Below are 24,721 nucleotides of genomic sequence, written 5' to 3'. Positions count from 1 at the left end.
TTAATTTCAGAGGGATTTTTTTCTTGTTACAATCCCAAATGGTATGTCTTGGAAATTGTCTGTCTCCACTGCCAGAAGGTATGAACAAATATATTTAAGGTGTCAGCGGGAAGCACACAGATGGAATGCATGTAGGAGTAGGAAATCCATATAAATATATATTGATGGGTATGTCTGTCTACTTTCTTTACACTTCTGTTCATAGCTGCTCTTCACTGAATGCACTTTGGGGTGACTCTGAACCAAGGATTGTGTCCCTCAAAGTCTTGGCCACACCATTCATCTGCTGGCTGATGTTGAACAAGTAATTTCTTTATGCCTCAGTCTGTAAAATAAAAATGGCAATTTTGTCATTCAGCATAAAATGTTTTGGGCCTAGAGAGAAAAACTGATTGCAAGAGAGATGCTGGCATTGCTTTTATGCTTCTGATAAGGTCATCATGCCCCTTTAATTACACAGTAGATCTTTCTCATTCTTTAAGGGGTTTTAATTAATCTGCTCTGGTCAGATCTGTTAGACTTTACAATGTTACAGTTCCTTCTCATCTAATACATCTCAAGACATCTCAGAGAGCCTTGGAAATTGGTGGCACAGTAATAATGGTGGTGATGAGAGCTGGAAAAGTGCTGCTTCTGAGTATGAGTTCTTTGAAAGTAACCACATGCAAAAGTTTATAAAAAATGCAGGCTCAGAGCCAGGCTCTCAGCAAATACAGATGTATGTAATCCTACTTAAAGCAAGCTGTGGCAGAGCCTTCTGAAATGGTTGATTGAATCAAAAATATATAGCTACATATAGAGAGCACCACTCTCCCTTTTTCCAGTAATATCAAACTTATATTCAAAAGCGCAAATACTTGCGCTTTTGAACTGTACATGTTATGGCCCTGAGAAAGTCTGCAAAGCTAACTGTCTCTGCATAAGCAACCTTTAAGTTAACTGGTTTCCCTTTTAATTTATTTATCTAACACTGATTCATTTTAATGAATTATTAATTTATGCTGTGGCATAAGACAGTTAGCAACTACAGAAGAATTATTATAAAAAACGTAGCTCTCAATATGTTCACTTGTGTCCATTGGTGCCAAATATGATTGAAATTTCCATTTCTGGCATCTGCTCATTCTAGTATCTGTTGCAGTAAAAACACATCCATTTAATGCTCAGCAACTGCACTTCACAAATTGAGAGCATTTTTACTTGATTGCTACAGACTAGTAGCATTAACCAGGAAGTCTGAGCGAAGCATTACTTGCAAGAGAGTTTGGTTTACCTTTAAGTGCTGGTTGGTTAAACATGCCATTGATATTTTAAGACTTGTTGGGAAAGGCTTGTCTCTTCTTGTCACTGTCTTAATTTCTTTTCCTTGTGCTAATTTTGCTTCTTTGCTCATATTTAATGCCATCCTGCTGCTTCACCTAATGACACAAACTAGCAACATTGCAAAAGAACTTTCTTATCTAACTTACACCAACATATTTTTCGAATTTCAAAGATTATACAGGCAGGGGCACAATATACCTAGAATTCATTCATTATTCAAGTCTATTGATTATGTGGGCTAGGAAAAAAATTGATCTAAACTGGAGGGTATGGGACAATGTTAGATTAGACATGATGATTTTTCAGAAAGATCACCTCCTTAGAAGCAAGTTTATGTACTTCAACAGGAAGTATTAACCTCTTCCCTCCTTGTTTTCAAGAAGTTTCAGTGTATAGTATTATGATGGTTCTGAGGAATACATTGATTTTTTTAATCCATAAAAACAAACGAAAGTGTAAGAAAAGAAATACACTGAACAAGTAATAATCCAATACTGTATTACTTCTCATTGCCTTTTTAGAACTTTGGTCCTGTTACAGAATCTATAACAACAATTTCCAAGTTGTGGAAGAACCAGATTTCCTCACCTAGCTTCTAAAAGGAGACAACTGCAATCTTTACCAGCTGTTGGCCAATTAGCCAAAGCAAAAAGTGAAATACCTTTTCACAATGATCTGTTTAATGTTAAGTAGCTTCTTTTTAGACTCGTTATGGATATTTAGGTACAATTAGATTTCTGTTTCTGGTGGGGCCCAAAATCTTGTGTGCAGCCAATACTAATTAATTGAAGTGCAATATAAATTGGAAAAGGAGCATCTTTCTCTAGGTGAGATTTTTGTACTTGGTTAGATATCTATTTATTTTTTTACGGGGTGGGATGAGAGAATGCCCCATGTTTTGTAAAAAATATGTTTCCACATTATTATTAATTTTATGCTTACACATTTGTAAAATACTAGATTATTTTCTTTGCAATATTGAGCAGTAACACACTGACAAAGTTATTCCAGCTAACACGGAAGAAAGTCCAGAATATGCTGATAAGAGTGATTTGGAAGTGAGGGATGGGTAATCATGTCAGTAGAATTAGATGGTGGCAAGAGAAGTATGAGGGAGATCTGGAACAATGAATTGAAATATTTGGGGCTTAGACAGCTGCAATAAGCAAGAGACATTGGATATGGCTTGGAAACAATTTTAAAAAGAGACTTTACTTATCATAAGTTACTACAATCACAAGTTAGGGTAAGATATTTGCAGTAGAAAACTAGTTCGCTCACACTTCTCTGAATCCAATATTGAAACTATTGTTTGGTTTGTTTGGTTTTTTGTTCACATCAAGAAGAATTATATCACAACGGATGATCCTCATCATCATTATGTGACATACAAAGAATATAAATATGTTTGTATGCATAACTATATAAATATTAAAAAATATATATATATGTCCTTGTCTTAGGTTTGTGAGAGAAAAATTGGAAAGATATTCTAGGGTAGTTTTTTGAAACATTTCAGGAACCATTGATACTGAAACCATTATCTTAAAACACATCATAGTCGTACAGTCATAGCACCATTATGGTTATAAAAGGCCTCTTATCACATCAGCACAGACATGTTCAATACTAAACTATGTCCCCAAGTATCACATCCACATATTTTTAAAATATTTCCAGAGATTATAATTTTACCACTTCTCTAGGCAGCCTGTTCCAATGCCTCAACACCCCTTAAGAGAAGAAATTTTTCTTAAGATTTAATCTAAACCTCCTCTGGTGCAACTGAGGCCTCTTGTCTCACCACTTTTTACCTGGGAGAAGAGGTTAAATGCTGCCTTTCTTCTATCTCCTTTCAGGCAGTGAAGCAGAGAGAAATCAGGTCTCCCCTGAGTTCCCCCTGCTGACAGGCCTGTACTTGCTTGCATCTTCCTTCCAGGCCTTCTTGTAGATGGGTGTCACATTTGCTGACCTATAGGCAACCGAGACATCACCAGTCAGCCAGGAGCGCTGATAAATGAAGGAAAGTGGCTTGGTGAGCTCTTCTGTCATAATTTATATAATTATAAAATTATAAATGGGATTGTTGTGCCCAAGGTGGCCTCCACCCATCAGATAATCAGAGATCACACACTGGTCCTCCTTTGTTTACAAACAGCAGGTTCAGAGGGACACCTACCTTAGCTGGCTCCCTTATCAGCTATGTCAACAAGTTATCTTCCACACTCTAGGAACCTCATGGAACTGTTACCTTTCTGCCATGTTTTTCCAATAGACATCTAGCAAGGTGGAAAAAGGGCTTTCAAATATGAGACTTCTCCCAGCTGCTTATGCAATATTTCATCTGTCTCTTCTTCATAGTTAAGTGGCCAATATCCACCAGGATATTTGCCCTGTTGGTCTTATCCCTGATTTTTACCAGTAACTATCACTGTCAAGCTCCAGAAAATTAGGTACTGTCTAACATACAGGGCTACTTCACCACCTCCTCTCTCTTCCCAATCCCTTCTGAAAAGTTTACAGCCATCCATTGTAGCACTTTAGCTGTGCAAGTAATACCACTACATCTCCATGATGGTAATTATGCATATCTTTTCTGCTGTACCATGGCTTTTAGCTCCTCCTGTTTCCTGCCTGTGGTAGGTGCATGGTGCTCTGGTGCTCGTCAGTTGGGTTATCAATCCTGGAACTTTTTTTGGTGAAGAAGCTCTAATTCCTGCATGAAAATTCGCCAGTGTGTCTGTCATTTCTAACATCAATAACTCCTGCATTCCTGTCTGCCACACAGATCTCCATTGCCTGCATCTATTGAAACAGCAAACTGAAGTATGTTGCTTGTACACTGTCCCTCAGAGTGACATCCTGTTGCACCGCGTGCTGTGCGGGACGTGCTGGGCGGCTGCGGCAGGAGCGCGACCGTCCTCCTGCGAGCTCTGCAATTCCCAGTTATCGGCCGGTCCAGTACAGGGACAGACAGCGATGACACGGGTCTTGGGGTGGAACAAGATGGATTTATTCCTGAGCTCCCAAACGAGACTGGGGGAGGTGGGGGGAGTGGGAGTGAACAGAAGTTTTTATACAGCAGCTCTAGAGTAGCGGTGTAGGAAAGTGAACCAACGAGGATGTGGTAAGGGAGGAATGTAAGGTGGGGCAAATAGCTTATGAGCCTATCAGGGAAAACGGGGTGGGGGGAGGGGGGATAATACAAAGTAACGAACAGGGTGACGAGGGCAACAAGACAGACAGAACTCTCTGGAGAAAGGGGTACGGATAGGGAGGATTGACAACTTGAAACGAAGGAGGTTAGAGAAGGGCTTGGGAAAATTGGCAGGTGGGAAAGGGAGAGGATTAGGGAGGAGAACAAGGGGCAAACATGGATTCAAAGCAAAACACACCTCAACAACATCCCACAAATGGGCTTATCTCTTGTGATCTTATTTTTATCCTCTTCCCCCTTCAAGTCTAGTTTAAAGCTCTGTTAGCGAGACCTGTGAACTCCTGAGCAAATATCCATTATTTTCCCTTTGAGATGGGTACCTCACCTGTTACCAGCAGGCTCAGTGTCATGTAAACAAACCCGTGATCATATTTTGCTCAATCTTCTCATCTTTTATAAGAATATTTTTGTGCTCTAATTAACTGATTCAGAACAAGAGTATGTTTTATAATAGAAGGATTTCTAATGTCTCAGCATTCATGGCTCATCTGTCAGAAAATTAGAGATTTACATCATATTTAATTTGGGGAACCAGGTCTACTATGCATGTCTATGCATTAGGTTCTATTCATTTACCTTGTTCATTCAGTTCTACTTAGTTTCAATACAGAATTTTATTACCAGGTGATCTAACTGATGTTAAAAATTATATAAAAGAGAAATTGTCAAATCCAATCATCCTGTGTGTTCTCAGAGAGATTTATTCCTGCTCTTCATGTTCTAGCGCTCTAAACTAAAATTATGGATGATGGCTCAACATATCAGTACTGCTAAGAATGAGCTTTTTTCTGTCACCTCTTGATGGCCCCTTAGTCTACTTATTTAATCTTATAGCAGCTTAAAATAGTTTTGGTTTAGGCAACTTCTAGCATAGATCAGATTTTAAAAATTATAGCTTAATGCACTAAAATTTACTTCATCCATTGGCAAGATTGCAGCAAGTATAGTGAATGTAGACCAGCAAAAAATAGAGCAATTATGTCTTATAAGACTATGACAGATAAATATGAATATCGAGAGCTTATTACAGATATAGAATGATACTTTATAATACTAAAACCAATTCCAAATTATAAAGAATTTTTTATTCTGAAAATTGACTATTATAAAACTAGACAGATGTATGGATTTTAATGGCATTAAATAACACTAGTAAATCAATTTTGGAATTATTGGGGTGTAAAGAGCATTCAAAATCATATTATGCTAGGTTATTCACATAACAGTTATTAGTGCTTTCTCTGAAGAGTACAATAACTGAACTCTGAGACAGCTGTTATGCTGCAACCCTCCAGTACAAGGGTTTTCTCATGTTAAAACCTTCTATGTGCTAAGCTGAAAATTGAGAAGAGGATTTTTCAACCACAAAAGTATTTTCAATTTGTGTCCCTTTTAAGCTCTTTAACCTGCTACTGTCTTAATTCCAACCAACAAAAATAATCTTGATTGATGTGACCAACTTTAATTTGGTGAGGGAAAAGGGCAGAGAAAGGGAGCAATTTCCAGATAATCTGCAAACTCACTGTAGTAAATTGTCAGTTACTGCGAGAAGAAAAAAAGGAGAAATATTGCAGTGTGATCTCACCCAAGGCATTTTTTTCACCTTTATCTAGGAAGAAAACAGATTATGGGTAATAAATGTTTTCCTAGTCAGGTAGGTTAACTGATGTACCCCCAGATATGCATTTGTTTATTGACTCTAAATTACCAAGGGACAGACCAGTTTCAAATATCAGAAAAAACAGCAGAAAGCTGAGCCTAATCACAATGATTTAAATAATACCTCTCTGCAGTTGGATGGCATTTATTTTAATTTGCTCAGGGCTTTAAACATTTAACTGCTCAAAACTCTGCTAGCTCCTGCTTAAAGTAAGCTAGTGATTTTGATTTCCTTACAGCTGGAGACTTCTACCAGACCTTATTTAAAAACATAGCCCTATCTTGAAATTAGAACCAAATCTGAAAATCTCTGACATGTTTTCAAAAGCTTTTCTATGTGTTCTATTTTAACTTCAACTTTTTTGGGGAGCCAGGAGGGAGAAATAAAGAAAATTTAAAAAGGAGTAAATCACTAAATTGCCTTTATCTTTTTGGTTTAACCATCAGTTTAAGTTTCAATATGTATTAACATGTTATAAGACAACTATATTGTATAAATATGTGTGTTTTAGTGGAGAGGCAAAATTCAGGTGAAAATTAATGGTGAAGAAATTGGAAGTATAATTGCATATAGATGCGGAACTGCTTTATCAAGGATTTAAACATGAGTAAAATCAATTTTCAAAGTCTTAAAATTAGACTTCATGCTAGAGAATAAACATATTAACAGTCTGAATGATTTTAGAATGATAAAAAAAATGAATTAAAGGTATGCAGACATCATAAAAAGAAGATGCTTATTCACAGCAAACATGCATTTTTATTTTCCCTCCCTTCTCACATAATAACATTAATGATTTCTATGCATCTTGTCTGTGCATCTTGTTGGCATGAAATTGGGCCTGGGAGTCCAGTCATGGAGCAGAATCTAGTAGTTGTTGCACACATTAAGCCTTTTTGATGCCCAAAGGGCTTACTTTGCCTCATAATTTTGAGTGAAAGTCATTGGACGCACACCAGTTGAAACTTGGCTTTATGTGAAGCCAGACACTGTAGTTACAGAGTCACAGAATCACAGAACAGCGCAGGCTGGATAGGACCCCTAAAGATCATGTGGTTGAAACCTTTCAAGGGAAACTGAGCTTAGCTGAGAGACTTATTTACTATCTTTCATTTCCCTGACTAATTCTTGATGTTCTGCATTGCATCTTGGTGCAGTCATGAGTCCTGCTAGCTATTACTTGAAGGATTGATAATAGCATGATGGAAAACTACAGAAACAGGATGCAAAACAGCAAGATGCCACAGAGAACTGAAATATGTTTCTAATTATTAATTTAAACAGAGAATCAAGCGAGTTTAATGGGAGATGCATGTTTTTAACAACTGGTACTTCAAATATCCATTTCAGCCATATGTATGTGGAAAAATGTAAAGGCAAAGATTTCCTTCAGACAGTGAAACCATTCAAGCTAAAGGGGAGTGCAAGGCACGTTTTCTTTTAACTGAAAAACCTTGTCTGGCCACTCGATGTAGCCTGTCAAAGAATAAATACAATAACAATCTAGGAATTATGAATAATGTTTGGAAATACAACATGGAATATTTATCTTTCAGAATATTAACAAACCTACAAAGATCAAGAAAATATGATGATGGCACACAAATTACAGAATAACTACTGAATACAGAAGGGAAGAAGAAACTAAAAATAAAAAGGCCATATTGATAATCAGATTTACACCATTGAAATTATTCTCAAGAGCAGGATCTTCCAATAGGGATCTGACTAAATAATTGGAATAGCACACATTTACGGAAAAAGAATTAAAAAGAAAAAAAAATAGTTTGGTAATGTGAAAAAATACTTTTATTGTAGTTATATTTTAAAAAGTTGTCATTTGAATAATTTTTACTTGCATTCATAATATTGTTTTAAAATTTAAACATATTCAAATAAATTTATTTTGAATGGGTAACCATTCTTAAAAACATCCCATAAAATCTTTAATCTTATGAAGAGAAGCATAATTTGAAAGAAATTTTAGCAAAAATTTCTTCATATTACAAATTTTCCAAAGGATGCTCAGAAGACAAAGTCTTTAATTCTTGGCTCTCACATATTGACAGTGCTCACACTCATCAGTTCAGCTGGTGTATTGAAAGAATACATTTGATCTCCTCAGTAGTTTGCTCTTCATGGAGATGGACAATGAAATATATGCTACATTCTGGCATGATCAGAGCAACAGTGACTTTGCTATCAACAGCTGCAAGATGTACCAGTTAAGTATGCCTGCTACCATGAACTAAGTGTTGTAAAATAACTTAAACCTTCTTCTTAATTCTAGTGCTTTCCTGATGTATCTTGATGCTATGCTGCTTCTTGAGGAAGGTAAGATACTATTGTCTTCTCTTCATTCCTCCACCTCACCAGTCACTGCACATGCAATGCAGATTAACTTATTTTTTCTATATTATTCAGGCTTTATCGGATCTGCTATAGACTATTGACTGCCAGTTTGCCATTCCCTCTTACTTGTTCCAGTTTTAAGAATATCCTTGTATTAGTTTTTATAATTCTTTTGTCTTCCATCATGTATTATATTTTATGTGAAAGTACAGGTTTAATACTAGTATTCCCTTGTATCCTTCCTCTGTACTTCCCAGGTGGGTTGGATCACTAGGGGTATGACTGCTTTGTGGTTTTTGGTTTAAGGAACAGGAAGATGCAGATGCAGACCTAGGTAGAGCAGTAGGTTTTTGTAAAGATACAGAAATTCAAATGCTATTTTTCTTCATGCACATTATCTTCTATACATTTTTTTCATTCTTCATACATTCTGAGGGTACCCAGATGATCTTGAGATATATTGTTAGGAATGAAGCTCTAGAAAGTCCTCTTATATGGTTTATAAACAAATTAACCCTAGATTGAATTCTATATACTCAGTTTTTCAGCATCACAAGTTCTATTTTGTGCTGAAAATTTCTATATTTGTTTTGTTTTGTTTTGTTTTGTTTTGTTTTGTTTTGTTTTTTTTTTGTCTGTGTGAAAAAGTAGAAGAGTTGTGGATATTCATTAAAATTTTGGCTGGAGAATTCATTAAGGGAGTGTTAGATAGGAGGGAAATGAATGTAAAATCTAACAATCTCCTTCTACCTCTGATGCCTCTGGGTCCTTAGTGAAGAAATCTTGAATTATTCTATTTTGCCTCCCAATTACTGTTTTTCATTTTGCTTATGCTAATGTATCTTCAGTTATTGTAGCTCCCAAATGAATACTACTGATGTATGACTACTGACTTTATAGGTGATAGATTTATTATCCCTTGATTAATATGTTACTGCTCAGTGGCACACCACCAAAGAACAGAGGTGTTTAGGATTTCAGAGAAGCTGAAGGGGAAGGACTCTTTTGTTCAGTCACACTTTGCTATTTCTAGCCCTTCTTTGTTAAATATGTCTCTAGATGAGCAATAATGCTAGGTTTCAAAAGAGGGATTGGTGACCCTTGTAATAAAAATAAAACGACCTTACTTTGAAGACATAACAGCAGATTATTTCTAGCTGAACAAAATGATCTGTGAAGCTACTATGGTGCCTGATGCCAATATGGAACTCCAGGAATTTAAAAGAGTCTATCTCATAACCTCCATGAATATTCATCCCCTGGGATTAGTCCGGCATGCAGCACAATATGCCATGAAATTACTTTTGCAGGCTAAAATAGGTATTAGTGATGAATTTGCCTCAAGGATACAAGTTTTCATCAAAATTTACTGCTAAAGCCATCTAAATTATCAGATTTGAAATAACAGAGTCAAACATCTTTTACATGTGTATCTTTTGTTATGAGTTCCCAGACAAACACCACGGCAAAAATTAGGTTATATTTTTAATATATTTTTAAATATGGGGTTTTCAAGGAGTTTTGGTCTTTTTTGCTTCTCTGCTGTCTTTTATTAGATGTGATTTTTCTTCATTTTCTTGTTGTAAGTATACAAAGGAATTGTTTTAATGTCTTTACACAAGGTTTCCTATTGTTGTCCTATTCCTATAGTTGATTGTTCTCTGATTACCTCCTTGAACTCTCTGGAAAATCTCTATAGCCTTTCCCTATTTATAAACTTGCATCCACCTAGCCTTCTTTCATGAAGTAGAATATTTATAAATATAAATACATATTTATGAGGGTATGCGTATTTGGATGGAGAAGTGTGAAGGCAACTGTGAATGCATGTGAAAATATTAGGCTTACAATAAATCCCTAAAATACAGTGAGACTAACCTTTTTGATATAAACCAGAATCCTGCCTGATCCCAGCACTGCTGGGGGCCCAAGTCAATCAATTAATCTAATATAAATGACAGTGTTATTGTAAGAAATAATTAGTTCATATTTCAATAGAGTGTATACATGTAGATTTGTCAAGGTAGGTTTTTAAAACATCTTTTTTCTTTATTTTCTGTGGTTTGGTGTGTTTTTACAGGTAGAAAATATATGAAATGCAAAAGTCACCTTCTTACTTCATAGATGTAACATTCAGGTGAAGCTTAGAAAATATTTCTCTTCTCTTGTTTTAGAAAATAAATGGGTGATACCATAGTAATATTCTCCTTTTGTAACAAAAATTTCTTATTAAAAATGTCTGTGCAGTTGGTTCTTCAATAGTTCCGGAAGGGAAGAAAAAAATCCAACCTTTTTTACCTCTGGCATTAAGGATGACATAATATATATTCTTGAATATATTAAGCACACAGAAAAACTGTGAGGAAGCTGTTAGCAGTAACGGACTGCACAAAGTTTGTTAAAAATGACAGTTTGTGTAGATTTCCTCACAAAAATTTGCTACTTTGCTTGTAACTCATTATAAAATAATAATTTCTTTTAGTTGCAGGATTTGTGCTTCCAGACTTGTTCAAAAGAATTAGAGTAAGCTATTTTACTTTCTGTTAACCTCTGCTAGATATATAAAAAAATCAAAAACTATTATCTGAAATATTCCTGAATATACTGTATTTATCTCAAGATTTAGTTTATTTCTGAAAGTAGAGAAATTTTCCTGCAGTAAATGCAGAAACTAGCAACAACTATTCCTTTCATTTAAATTAATCACTATTTTCTTTATCTTGTAACATTGAAATGGTAAAATACTCTGATTTCCTATCCCACAAATATATTAATGTAAACCAAAGAAGTAGAAGGTCCACAGAGATATTGATTTTAGCATAACCATGCAATGTAGAGATATGTGGTATGAGAGCTGAAGAATTGAAAGGTAGGCATACAAGCTGCAAGGCAGAAATGGAATTATGAAACATAGGCTGACATCAGGAACTTTATGGCTATAAACAAGTCTCCAGTAGTCTGTGAAAGAAATGCAGTTTCAAAGTAAAACCAGTTTCAAGGGAACCAAACAGAACGAAATAGAAGCATTTAAAATACATAAAATGCATAACAAATCGGAAATTTGTGTATGATGTGAGCTTACAAACTAAAAAAAAAAGTGCAAGGTGTAAAAGCAGGCTGCCAAACATTTCAAAGCAACTGTAACCAGACTCTTTGTTAAGGAATAAGAAGCCATAAGCATCCCCAGCAAAGGACTTGACATGCTGTCAACATCAGGAGCCCTTCACCTGCTCAGACAGACCAAAGCAGTGTTTCCAACTCCACTCAGACCAGTGCCCTTGACTGTGCAAGCAGACAAGGAAGGAAAGTGTTTGCTATGTTCAGGTTATTAATTTAAGTGACATGAAATACAAGGAAAAACACTAAATCTGGATATGAAATTTATTATTGAAAATTTTAATAATTTTAATGAATAGTTATATTGTTAATTATTGTTCTCATGGTTTGACACTAGCCAAATGCCAGGCACACACCAAAGTTGCTCACTCACCCTCCCCTACCCCAGCTGGGCAGAGGAGAGAAAAATTTAAACGAAGGGCTCATGAGTTGAGATAAGGACCTGGAGAAAACACTCCAAGGGCAAAACAGGTTCAACTTAAAGGTACAAAATGAGTTAATTACTAACTAAATCAGATACTGATAATGAGAACTAAAAATAAAAAGCAAAATAAGCTTTTAAAAACACCTTTTCTTCCCCCAACCCCTCCCTCCTTCCCACCAACAGCACAGGGAGAGAGGACATAGAGGTTTTGGTCAGTTCATCACCCGAGTTCTTCTGCTGTTCTGGGAGAGGAGTCCTTCTCTTGCTACACTGTGAGGTCCCTTCCCATGAGAGACAGTTCTCCATAAACTTCTCCAATGTGGGTCCATTCTCATGAGCAGCAGTCCTCCCAGAACTGCTGCAATGTGAGTCCCTCTCACAGGCAGAGAGTCCTCCCAAAACTGCTGCCATGTGGGTGTAGTCCTCTAAAGACAGGCTGCTCAAGCCTGGAAACAAAGATTCTCTCTCCACCGGATCTCCCACTGGATCACAGCCTCCCCCAGGAAGTGTGGACATGTTTCCCCCAGGCTGTGAGTGGACCTCTGCATCTCCTGTGGATCCCCATGTGCTGCAGGAGTACAGCTGCTTCACCATGGCCATCAGTTACCATGGCCTGCAGAGGAATCTCGGCCCCTGGGCCTGAAGCACCTCCTCCCCCTCCTTCTTTACTGATCTTGGTGTCTCCATGTTGTTTCCTTCACATATTCTTACCACCTTGTCTCCTTTGACTAGGAAAAAACTGTGCCCCATTTTGTTTCGATTTTCTTCTTAATATGTTATCACAGAGGTATCACCAACATCTCTAATTGAGTCATCAGAGATTGACTCTGCTGGACAAAGTGGAAGCTTCTAACAGCTTCTCACAGAAGTCTTCTCTGTGGCACCCCAGCTACCAAAGACCAGGCTGTACAAAGCCAACACAACTGTCTATATTCACTTCCTGCAATAACTAGACCTGCAATAATGCTACTACTATCAGCACTAGTAATTTTATTGGACTGCTAAGATTGCAAATACACTAGCAATATGGTCTTGCCTTTATATATGAGGTACGTTTCTTTTTCACCCATAGCAAGATTCTGAATGTAAGAAAAACACACACATCTTTTCCTTTGTCATCTTTGATCTTTTGCATCTGATGGTGAGTACATTCCATATAGAACAATCCTGATGCAGACTTAAAACCATTGTTCTCCCTAAAATGTTCATTGTTTATTTCATATTGTATGACTAATTGTACAGATGGATCACCAGCTGTGCTGAGCCATCTTCCTTGGTTCAGCCAAAGACAACATTATAAATTATATTCTTGTAGCTGTCTCTCCTTTTAGTACGACAAAACGTGGGTGGAGAGTTTAAATTGAGAATGAAAGATAACAAGTGGCTCTTGAGAGCTTAATTTATCTTATAAGAAAGAAAATCCAAATAAAGTGAGCCAGGTCCATCTACTGTAGACCTAGAAATGCACAAGACTCCCTGAAAGTAGTGTTTTCTGTTCCTTCAGACAAAATTATATATCAGAGGATCTTTTATTTTTGTGAGATAGCAAGGAATACCAATGAACAAAGATACTCCCATGGCATCTTGATTAAGGTCTTTAATTAGCAATCCAGTTTGCAATATCAGGTAAGCAATTGAATAGGGATGGACAAGGCATAGATGCAAATATTATCAGGTAAAATGGAGTTTTATATCCCATTAGTGACATTAAAGCTGCTGAGCTGGTGTTGCATTATTTTAGAAACAGACATACAGCATTCATGCCCAAGAAATTAGACATTTGATCTAGATACCTCTTCATTTCATTCCACATTTATTATTCCCTCTTCTTTAGAACTGATGAGTCTTAAGTAGGTTGGGTTTCTGAGGAAGCCAGCTGCAACACTCTGTACACTCTGATTTACTTAAATTAATAATCTAGCAAGCCCCACTTGCATGAAGTAGTGCAGGAGAAAAGATTTTAAAAAGGCAGTTGTTAGACAGCAAAAGAGGGTATCAGATGTCAGGTCAGAGAGTTGTACAGAATCTATGAATAAGCAGACTCCTCACTGCTTTCTGCCATGGCTTTTCTAATTGTGAATTGTAATATGGTATCTGCTGCATTTACAGCTGCAGATGTCTGTAGCCATTATTCCTCCTTCAATTTATGTCAATTAGTTTCTCACCAATTTAATTTTATTTACTTCTGTGTTACATATAACCTTCACTAATTATACTCTTCCTAAATAAATTCTAAATCATAGAAGTTTCTCAGTCTACAAAACCATCAGTGACAATTTAGAAGCAGTCAGCTATCCTCTTCATAAAATGTCTAGTGGCCTGAGAATAACTCTGACGATTGGTTAATTTCAGTGATATTTTGGTTGACTTTGCAAATTTTCATCTTCAGGTTTACTGGTAACTTATTAACTCCATCACTGGTCATTTTCCTAGATGCATACCTGTATCATCATGGTATGTGTCTTAAGCTTTTCCTCACTGAAAACTTTTTTCCAAGCTTTTCTGCAGTGATGGAAAATTCTACAGAAATTCTCCCTATGGTGAGCTTATTCCATTGCTTCATTGTGTGCACTGTTAGAAACTGTCTTCATAATATCAGAACATCCTGCACTCATATATGGGGAGTTAAATGACACTTTCCTCTGTTGCTTTGCAGGAGAGTGCTAAAAGAACTACAGTTCCTTAAGACATGAATTCAAGAACTTATCAGAGCTCTTTTAGGCTAAACTGCTCCAGCTTCTTAGCATTTTCTCATACACAGCCATTCCTGTCAAACACAGCTCTTCCTGTTCACTCTAGATTTGTTATGGTTGATGTACATATGTTCTGAGCCATGAGATCCAAGAGAACTACAGAACTTTTACGAAAGCTGGTGCTATGTGTCTTGCAGAGGATGTGTTCTGTATCTTTCAGTGGACAGAATCTTGTCCTTAGTGAATTGTGGCATATTTTTTTCCATACAGTTTTTCTAGTATGGTAAGATTTGAGTTTTGTCCTCATTCCCATTGCACAGCTAGTCCATGACCACTGGCACCATGACCTCTGTAAGGGAGGTTGAGATTTTTTTTTGTGGTTGAAAATCTTTGGGTTTTTAGACTAAGAGAGATCCAGAAAATAGTTTTAACATGGAGTGATTATGTATACATTAATTCTTTCATAAATTTGTAGCAGCACAAATTTATCTGGAAATTTGTGAGATTTCAAGGGGAGTCTTCTTTCCATGGGGAAAGGTGGCTCAAGTAACTCCCTGCCATATTATTAATGAAATATGATTTTGTTACTGATTCCAGTATTAGAATTGTAACCCAAATTGCTCCATTTGTTGGAGGGAAACTTGAGATTAACTTCTTTTTTTAACATGTTTAAAATCAGCTTTCAGAGCTATGTAAAAATGAATTGTTGTTCCATATTAGTATGATTGATAGGGTAATGTTAGCCTGATTAATAATTTTCAATAGTTGCCATTTCCAAATGTTTAGCTACTTCCAACCCCAATTAAAACTCAGACCAACAAAGAATAAAAACTCTCTCAATATGCTCCTACGGCTCTGCCTTTTCTTCTGTACTGTATCCACTTTTTCTCAACCCATCGATCCAGTGTGTCCAGATCCCTCATCCACTAAATGGATCACTTTGCCATTGAATGACATCTACCTAGTCAAGCAGGACCTGCCTTTCCCAAACCCATGCTTGCTGGGCCTGATTGCCTGACTGTTCTGCACATGTCTTTTGATAGCACTCAAGATAATCTTCTCCGTAACCTTCCCTGGCACCCAGGTCTGACTGACAGGCCTGCAGTTGCCTGCATCTTCCTTACAGGCATTCTTGTAGATGGGTGTCACATTCACTGACCTCCAGGCAACTGGGATCTCCCCAGTCATCCAGGAGTGCTGATAAATGAGGGAAAGGGGCTTGCCGAGCTCTTCTGTCAGCTCCCTCAGTACCCTTGGGTGGACTTTATCCAGCCCTGAAGACCTGTGCATGTCTTAAGTGGTGTAGCGGATCAATGACCATTTGCCCTTGGCTTTCGGTTCCTCATTCTGCTCCCTGTTCCTGTCTTCTGTCTCAGGAGACTGGATGCCCTGAGGGACAACTGGTCTTGCTGTGAAAGGCTGAAGCAATGAAGGCATTAAGTACATCAGCCTTTTGCTCATCCTTCAATAGTACTTTTCCCCACATTTCCATTAAAGGGTGGGCATTCTCTTTAGCCTTTCTTTTGTTGCTAATGTATTTAGAAAAACTTTTTTTTTTTTCCTTCTTACAGCAGTAACCAGATTAGGCTCTAATTGGGCTTTGCCCTGCTAGTTTTCTCCCTGCATAGCTCACAGATCCTTGTAGTCCTCCTGAGTGTCCTCTCTTTTCTCCTTCTTTCCCTGAGTTCTAGTCAAAATTCTCTCTTCAGCCAAGCTGGTCTTCTTCCCTGACAGCTCATCTTTCAGCAAGTGGGGACAGCCTTTTAGATTTCCTTCTGGAATCATGTTCAGTTTTCCTGGACTCCTTTGTCCATCTGGATTGCCTCTTGGATGTTCAGACAAGAGATTTTTCTAAAATAAGTTTTTATTAACACAGTTTTACTATTTCCTCTGTTTCTGTGTTAATGTAAAATTAAATTAAGTTTCAATTGCACGTACAGCCAAGCATACACTGTATAAACTGGACTTCTTGCTAGGCAACTCTCCATCTGCATCACTTTATGGGGATGCCACTCTTCATAAAAAGCAAATATAATGTGCTCCTCCTCCTGATCTGGGCAAATCAGCCAGATGGTAGAGCTGTGTGGGACAATACAGAGGCCTATGGAAGCAGCTATGCAGAATTGCAAAGGCTCTAAAATTATCAAGTAGTAATGTCCAAGAAAGGCTACTTTTTTTTTTTTTTTTTTTTTTTTTTAAATATGCATGATATAGCCTTTAGCATAACCATGATGGATTTTGAGCTTAAAAAAAAAAATGTTAGAGAGTCTTAATGTGAATTTTGTTTCTCGGTGTTTCATATAGATCAGTGTATCACACTAGTAATCAAAATATCCCACAACAAACCTTCATTCAGTTTCCAGAAACACCAGTACTCTATTCCAGATGAAAGGAAACTTCATGTTTGTTTATGAAAAATTTTTACTCTCAACAGAAAAAGGACAACTGAAAGGTTAAAAAGTTTAACACCCTTTCACACAATTACCAAGCTGCTAGCTTTAGTCAAGCATCATGTAACAGCAAAATCTGTATCAAATTCAGAGTGCAGAACATTTGCAATTAGAAGCTTTTTTTAAATTGAGCCACACTAAAAATATGCTTCGTAAAGTGGATTAAAAGAGGAGTCTTAAGCGTGAAAAACAAATTTAGCTTTCCATCAGTGACCTAAAATAGTCTCTCATAATTTAAATAATTTCTCTAAAAAAGGATACAGAGAGACAAATAAAGAGAGAGATCACATTGTTTGACTTTGCTTTCCTTGTGTCTCTAAGGACTCAGATCTAGTTTAGGTTACTAAGGGAATTAATTGGGCAATCTTAACATGCTCCCCAGTGGACAATAACTATCCTGTACTATTTAACAAATACTTAGTTCAAAGCAAGGAAGGTATCAATGATTTTGGAAGCTGAATAATTTTCCAAAATTACCAGAAGTCTTAACCTCAAAACTGGCCTGATTACTTATTCTAAGAAGTAAACTTCTTTTCATCCTTTTACAACCTGACAATTTTGAATAATCACAGTGGAAAATTATTTTTTGTCATAGTCTATTTGGAGTCAGAACTCATTAAAAGTGCATTTCTGCCTTCTAGGAGAGGACAATCTTTTGTACTTAGGTCCAACAGGTGCATTTCAGAGTTTGTGTACAACCTCTAAACTGTACCTAAGCTGTGTAGGGACAAAAGCTGCATGTCTCTGCAAGGACTGTGGGAAATATATTGGCAGGAACTTATAAACCATTTAAACCCCATATAAGGATATGCTGTAAAGCTCATGAAGGAAATGTAGTATCAACTGGGTTTCTGGATCAGAATTTTCAGCAGTGCATCTGAATTTATATGAACCAAATTCCTAACTTCTTTCCATTTCATCTATAATAAACTATCATGCAGAATTACACTGCAATTGCAGCTGGCCAGAGGGAGCAGGTCCCAGACTGGGGGATGGAAAATACGAGGATGAAGTCTGTTTTTAAAAACTACTCTGTATGTATTACATTGTCAAAGAAGGAAGGACCTGGAAAATAATTCTGGGTTTATTTATCCTAAGTTTTCCCACATGCAGGCTGTCTGAGCTGTCTGAGCCAAAACCCAACACAATCTAACAAGTAATTTATATCTAGCAACATTTACTCTACTTTAAGTTTGTTTTGAAAGAAGTTTCCAAAAGAAATTATCTTTTCCATGCTAAAATCTTCTTAATATTAAAACTTCTGCATTGAAAAAGTATGTATTTTTGTAGGGAAAAAATCCAAGTCATGTGCAATGTCTGTATTTTTTTTTCATTATACATAGACAAGAAGATATTTTACATTTTATTTTTGATCAGTGAAAAGTAGAATACAGACAAAATTGAATTCTTACATATTTATAATTTTGCAGAAGAAAATTTGGAAATATTATTCCAGGTATACAGATTTTGTGAGTACTGGAGAAAGAATAATGAAGGAGGAGTATACAGTTATTTCAATGCATCACCTGTTATGACCATGAAGTGATTCCTGTACATAGCCATCATAGCATTAACATACAAAAAATATTGCTAAAACAGCTAATGTGCTTTCAAAGTGATCATAACATGTTTAGATTTTTATGCTTTCTGAATCACAAAAATAATGATTGTTATGTTAAAACAATGCTTAAAGAGAGTTTTTTTATGAACGCTTACAAATCTGCAGAAAGAACTATTGCAGAATTTCTGAGATAGAGAAGGCATGATTTATGTCTGGAATGAGATTTGAGCTACTCCAGCCTAGGCCTCAGGTATGGGCCTTGTAAGGCCTTCAAAACCTATGATGCAGTAAGAAAAAGAGCTTGTGGCGCAGTTAGAAATTATATTAAGGTGTGGATGTGAAGTACTGGGTTTTCTGGGTGTGAATTAGTATAGGTTTAGAGTGTGGAGTTTAGTCCACCTTAAGACAAAGACAAACAATTTTAGCTTGCCAATGAGAGTGCCTTTGTAAACTGTAAACTATACTGAAGTGTACATAAACTGCCATCTTCTAACTAAGAAAGGGAGAACATAGCTTTAACCATATTGGCTTGATCTGCATTTGTCCGGTCCAGTTTTCCTGTCTTATGAGGTCCCTGGCATTGAAGAACATTTAACATGAAAGATATGTTAATTTAGTTTCTATTATCCTTACACTACAACAATCCCTTCTGATTATTCTTCTATGAATAGTTGTATGTCTGTATCAAAGAGAAATTTTTTTCTTTCTTGTTTTCTTGATTGCATCCTGGAGTTAACATGTAGAAATTACAGCAACCAATTACTATGCTCCTACTTAAGCTCTTACTGTCTCAAGTCTTGCTCTGCTTGTGGGCTCCTGTTTTATCACTGCTGGTCTTGTGCCTATAATCACTGCATTACTGTGTAGCCTTGATGTGCTTCTCTGCTTAATCCTTTTTTAACTTAAATAGGAATTATACTGCATATAGTCTTTGAGAGTTTATGACACATTGGCTATTATCTGTGTGACCTACTTGTAGCACTTAATGTGCTGTTGATGTTATTACTGAAGTCATAATTAGTTGTAAATTTTTGATTTCTGACAGATGGTTGACTTTTCAGGTCCTTGTTAGCATGAATTGGAGGAACTCTGACAGGTTTTACCAGTGTTAGTATCCTGGATTTGCAGATAAGGAAGCTGAGCATAAATATCATAATTTACTGTTCCCAGATTATATCCTAAATTAATGATCAAGGCAGACTTCTCACACTCTAGAATTCTAGTTCAGTTTTGACCTTCAATGTCAACTATCATATCATGACATGTGGTCCATGTCTTTATAGCCAGAGGATCATCTTAGTAAACAATACTATCTAGAGGGAACAGAATATTTATGACTAATTAATTAGTCACTTAGTGGCACAATGTCAAAAGCAATTTTTTAAGGAAAAGTAACACAAAGACATTACTAATTATGCAAGTGGTATGACTGTGTGGATATGCATGGACATATAAATATATGCAGACAATATATTTATTGAAAAAGGATGTTACTAGTAGTGTGCTCTTATGACTACTGCTGCACAGTAACAATTTCCTATTTCTGTCATTTGAAGTTGAATTCCTGCAGTGCATTTTCTGAAAAGAAAAAGCATCTGTCAAAAGAGAAATAAATAACAAATTTCAGGTTGTGACCAAAATAGAATAGAGAAACTCTTGGCAATTTTTTATAGTACATATACTAGGACGCTATCCCCATAGCAGTACATCTAGTGTACCTGTACATAATTCAGTGAAAATTCTAAGTGAATTGAGATACTGTGGGCTAAAATTCTCTAACTAGCAGTTTCAAATGGACTTGGAAGTGTTAGGTATAAACCCTTAAGTGCAGAAGTTATGAAAATTTCCTCTTAATTTTGCAACTGCCTACCTTTTAATCAGCAAGGTTCCTCCATACTCACTCATTATGGCTGTCCTCAGAAGCTGTGTTGGTCTTCCTTATTCCTAGCTCTTGATTGTACCTATTTCTGATCTGGAAATAAGACAGTACTGAACCTAAAGGGTTCCAGTTTTCAGATCAGTTTGGAGAAACACTATAGGATTTCTTCAAGTTTGGAAGTTAGCGCAAAATAGTACTTTCATACAAAAGCAGGGCCAAAACAGGCAATGCATCAAATTTTTGGGGAGGAGGTTGAAATTTTATGCAGCATGGTGAGAGTTTTTGGTCTAGCTTAGATTATGTAGATTTTGTTCTATCAAGGCTGTGGGAGAAGAGAAGTAGAAAGCTGTTGAACCAGGAATATTTTTTTTTTTTTTGCCAGTGCTTTCCTAGAGAAAAAGGAATTGCTTTCTGCTTGCTTTTCCACGAAGTCATTATGTATTTACTTAACAATTCTTTCATCTAAAATGCATGAAGATGATACCTACCGTTGCATTTCTGTTATGTTTCTTAAGTTATACAGGTGGGATTTATCTACCAACCGATAGGAAGACAGGAAAGCCTTATTCTTTGTCTTTTGTTTCTCCTTATACAACTGAAGTCATTGATGATCCCAGGACTTTTTGAGAAGACTTTTATATGATGGAAACACCAGTGATACTTGTTTTCTAGAAATACAGTGGTTTAAGACCTCTCACAAACTGAAATGCTATGGCCTGGTCAAAATCCTCTTATCCTCTCTGCAAAGAGATATTCCAGCTATGGTATGCAAACACTGTAACTGCATTTTAACCATATAATGCAAATTACATTATATTGCTATTTAGAGGCACTATTGTGTGGGAGGGGGCTTGGGAGACCATTCCCCTGAGTTGCCATGGGAGGCAACTGATGTCTGAGTTCCCACTTCCCCCAGTGCCGATCTTTTGTTATGCCTTCCCCTTGTTCCTGTCTATCATTTTGTAAGCCGTCCCTCAGTTCTGGAAAGTTCTTTGTTCTCTGTACCCCCATTAGTTCCGTCCTTGTAACCACTCCTCCCCCTTACACCCATTGGTTATCACCCTATCACTCATCCTCTACTCCGCCCCTGAATCCTTCCCTCATTGGTTGTTGTATACCCTGACCCTCCTTCACTGTCGCTGTTATATTCCTTACCCTGCCCTCAGCTCTTGGCTCTCAGAGCAAGCTCCCTTCCCAAGACATTGTTTCCCATTGCTACCAACTTCGCCTTTCCCTACAATAAACCCTTGAGAAAATAAAGCCGCCTGAGCATCATCCCGCTGACGGTGGAAACCTTGCTATAACTATCCGGCTGCTGAGGACCTGACCCTGTGGCATTCCCAGTGGTCACAGGACTCAGGCGCCTCACTATTGGTCTTCCCTTTAAGAGTCACTGATTGATTACAAGAGTGAAAATTCAGTGGAGGTGTGTAAATTTCAGTGTTAAAACTGAAATTTAAACTTATAATTGACAACTTTTAATTGTGGTTTGGGTGTTAAATAATTCCATGAGCTTGGTCTGATTCCTTTAAAACTATACTTCTGTTTCACTTAGCAGCTGCTTGCTAACCTGGGCCTGAGTATACTTTTATATGAGATTGTATAAAGATGCCCTGGACTTTTGGTCCCACGGGGAGTCTTTAAAAGATCTTCTGCAGGAGCGGTCAACAGGGGCCTCAGATAGCATAATCGGTCTCTCCACCATATAGACGGAAAGACACTTGGGCTGTTGCATTTCTCGTGGGTTTATTATGAGAAAAAGCAGGAGGGAGACAGGGAAGCAACCACACGAGAGGGTAATAGGCTCCAAGAGCCCCCTCCAAGGGAGGGGTCAGGGATTATAACAGGGGCAGGATAGGAGGGGTCAGGGTACATGGGGACCAATCAGGAAAGGGCTGAGGGGGGAGTAGGGATTGCGTGACATAACTGGAACCAATAAGTGCAAGGGGAAGGAGTGGTTAACTTGGGGGAACCAATGGGTGAACAGAGAACATAGAACTTTCTAGAACTGAGGGATGGAGCAAACAATGAGTGACGTGAATTGAGGAGGGCACAGCATTTGATAGACATGGGGAAGGTGGGAACCTTATACATTAGTAGTTTCCCAGCACAACCCCAGACAGCTCTCCTCAGACCTGCCTCCCACAATTGTAGATGAGAATTTCTCAGCCTCATATTCCTTGAAAAGTTGCATTTTCTGAAAAAGATAGCATGAAACAGTCATAATTTGCTTTTCACTGTCTGCAGTACTTGATTATCTGCACTCTGTGAGATATACTCTCACTTTCTAGATACAGTATGTTTATTGGTAACTCAGAAAGTTGCAGAGGTGTATCCAGATGACATAGCTTCTCTGTTGCTAATTCTAAATAGGATCCTTGGGTCTTGTACAGCACTTGATGACCAGTGGTAAAATTATTAACCCATTATAATATTATTGAGAAATTTCAATTTGTGTTAAATACTAATCTAATTACAACTTGTACCTTTCTCCTACTCATTTCTGACAGACTGCTTCAAAAAATTGTTACACAAAAGGTTGCTATCTACCTTGTTTACAAGGATGCCCATCTCAGCTATCATATTGAAAAAATTGATTGAGAAAATTATGAGAAAATTATGATAGAAAATATTCGATGTTGAGAAATTTATGCTAGCCCCCATTGACATGGCATTTAAAATACATGGAAGTAAAGGTGTTCTGGTATTATAAGGGAAGAGACTTGTAGTCCAATACTGTACGAAGAAAAAAGAAAGAAGTTGTCACATGCAACATGTGTGTCTAAGCTCCTTTCAGAAGTATTAGGAAGGTCCTAGTAAAATATAAGGAAAAGTATTGTAGCCAAGTCAAAGGTACCCAGATAATGAGCTGCTAAGGTATGTTAACAGAGAAAACATTTCAGGAAGTTCACTGCAGAATGCCACACTGGAAATGCTACAAGCCTGAGTTAACCTAATAGGACAACAGCAGTCACTTTCTGGCTCACTGTGAACAGAACATACCTATATAATGCTAAGAGGGCCTATGGCAAGAACTAGGTTTTAAGCCATGTAAAGTCTTTTTCAAAAGCTAAGAATGCATTGGAGAGGAAAATTTTAAACAATATCTGTGCAGTCAATACTGTTCAATGCATGGGCATTTTTATGCTATAAAAATGTTTCAACCTTCAGAAAGTTCTGAAAATGTTTCGTGTATTTTCTCAGGTGGATTGATAGGTGCATGGTGAGGTAGACTGCAGATGAAGTGATGTCTGCAATACTGTCCAAGTAAAAGTTTTTTAATCTGGTGAAAGATGATTCTGCTCATGATAGGTGGGGCTGGATTAGATGATCTTTAAAGATCCCTTCTAACCCAAACCATGATATGTTTTCTATGATTTTCCTCTGGTGTAAAATCCAGTTCATTATGAATAGCACTTATGTTGTCTAATGTAGGCATATTAATGCAATTTCTTCCTCAGGGCTTTATTTAAACAGTAATTTTTGAAGTTTTTCAACTCTCATCAATTTATGGATTCCAAGTGCTTCTCTAGCCTTGAGTGATGCCAGCTTCAGCTGGAAAAAAAAAAATTAAAGACTTACAGACTTACTCCTTAAGGAATTTAATATTTAATGACAAGCAGTTTGTTTTGATGTTGACTGGATGCTATATATGCCATGGAGTCAGGATGAAAATAAAACCTTTAAGCACATCAAAGATGAAAGAAAAAATTGATAAAATTATAAGCTTCATTTTTATGCATCTCATAATGTTCAGCTTTAGTTATCTGTTCCCCTGTTAGCTGCTGTGTGTCTGACACAGATATTTTTTTGTGGATGTCAAGTATTGTCAATCTTTTCAGAACACATACTTAAGAGGAACAGAGTATCACTGTCTTTGTTCCAGAGTAATTTGGTATGAAGGTTCATAATGTTATTTGATGCCCATGATACCACAGACCAGAAGGTCACCTTAGGAATGGTCAGTTTGGCTTAAATAAAATGATAATAGATATTAATCCAACCTCCAAACTGTATGCGAATTTTGAAGAATTTGGTGAAACAG

At 37.0% G+C, this 24,721-nt stretch overlaps 1 long non-coding RNA gene across 4 annotated transcripts in view; it reads left to right on the top strand.

Moving 5' to 3' along the window:
- LOC146768304 (uncharacterized) overlaps window positions 1-24,721 on the top strand; it is a 74,432-nt gene that overhangs the window by 9,680 nt on the left and 40,031 nt on the right. For 3 of the 4 annotated variants that reach the window (XR_014952770.1, XR_014952768.1, XR_014952769.1), the window contains exon 2: window positions 8,491-8,534. This is a non-coding gene — a long non-coding RNA (uncharacterized LOC146768304). Of the gene's footprint in view, window positions 1-856; window positions 8,535-24,721 lie in introns of those variants that run through there. The other variant, XR_014952767.1, reaches the window with a different exon arrangement.

The sequence above is a fragment of the Lonchura striata genome, chromosome 2 (genome assembly GCF_050655825.1).
Source record: "Lonchura striata isolate lonStrDom1 chromosome 2, ASM5065582v1, whole genome shotgun sequence".
Classification (NCBI taxonomy): domain Eukaryota; kingdom Metazoa; phylum Chordata; class Aves; order Passeriformes; family Estrildidae; genus Lonchura; species Lonchura striata.
The sequence above is the reverse complement of the archived record's forward strand: the minus strand, read 5'-3'. Positions and strand labels throughout refer to the sequence as shown.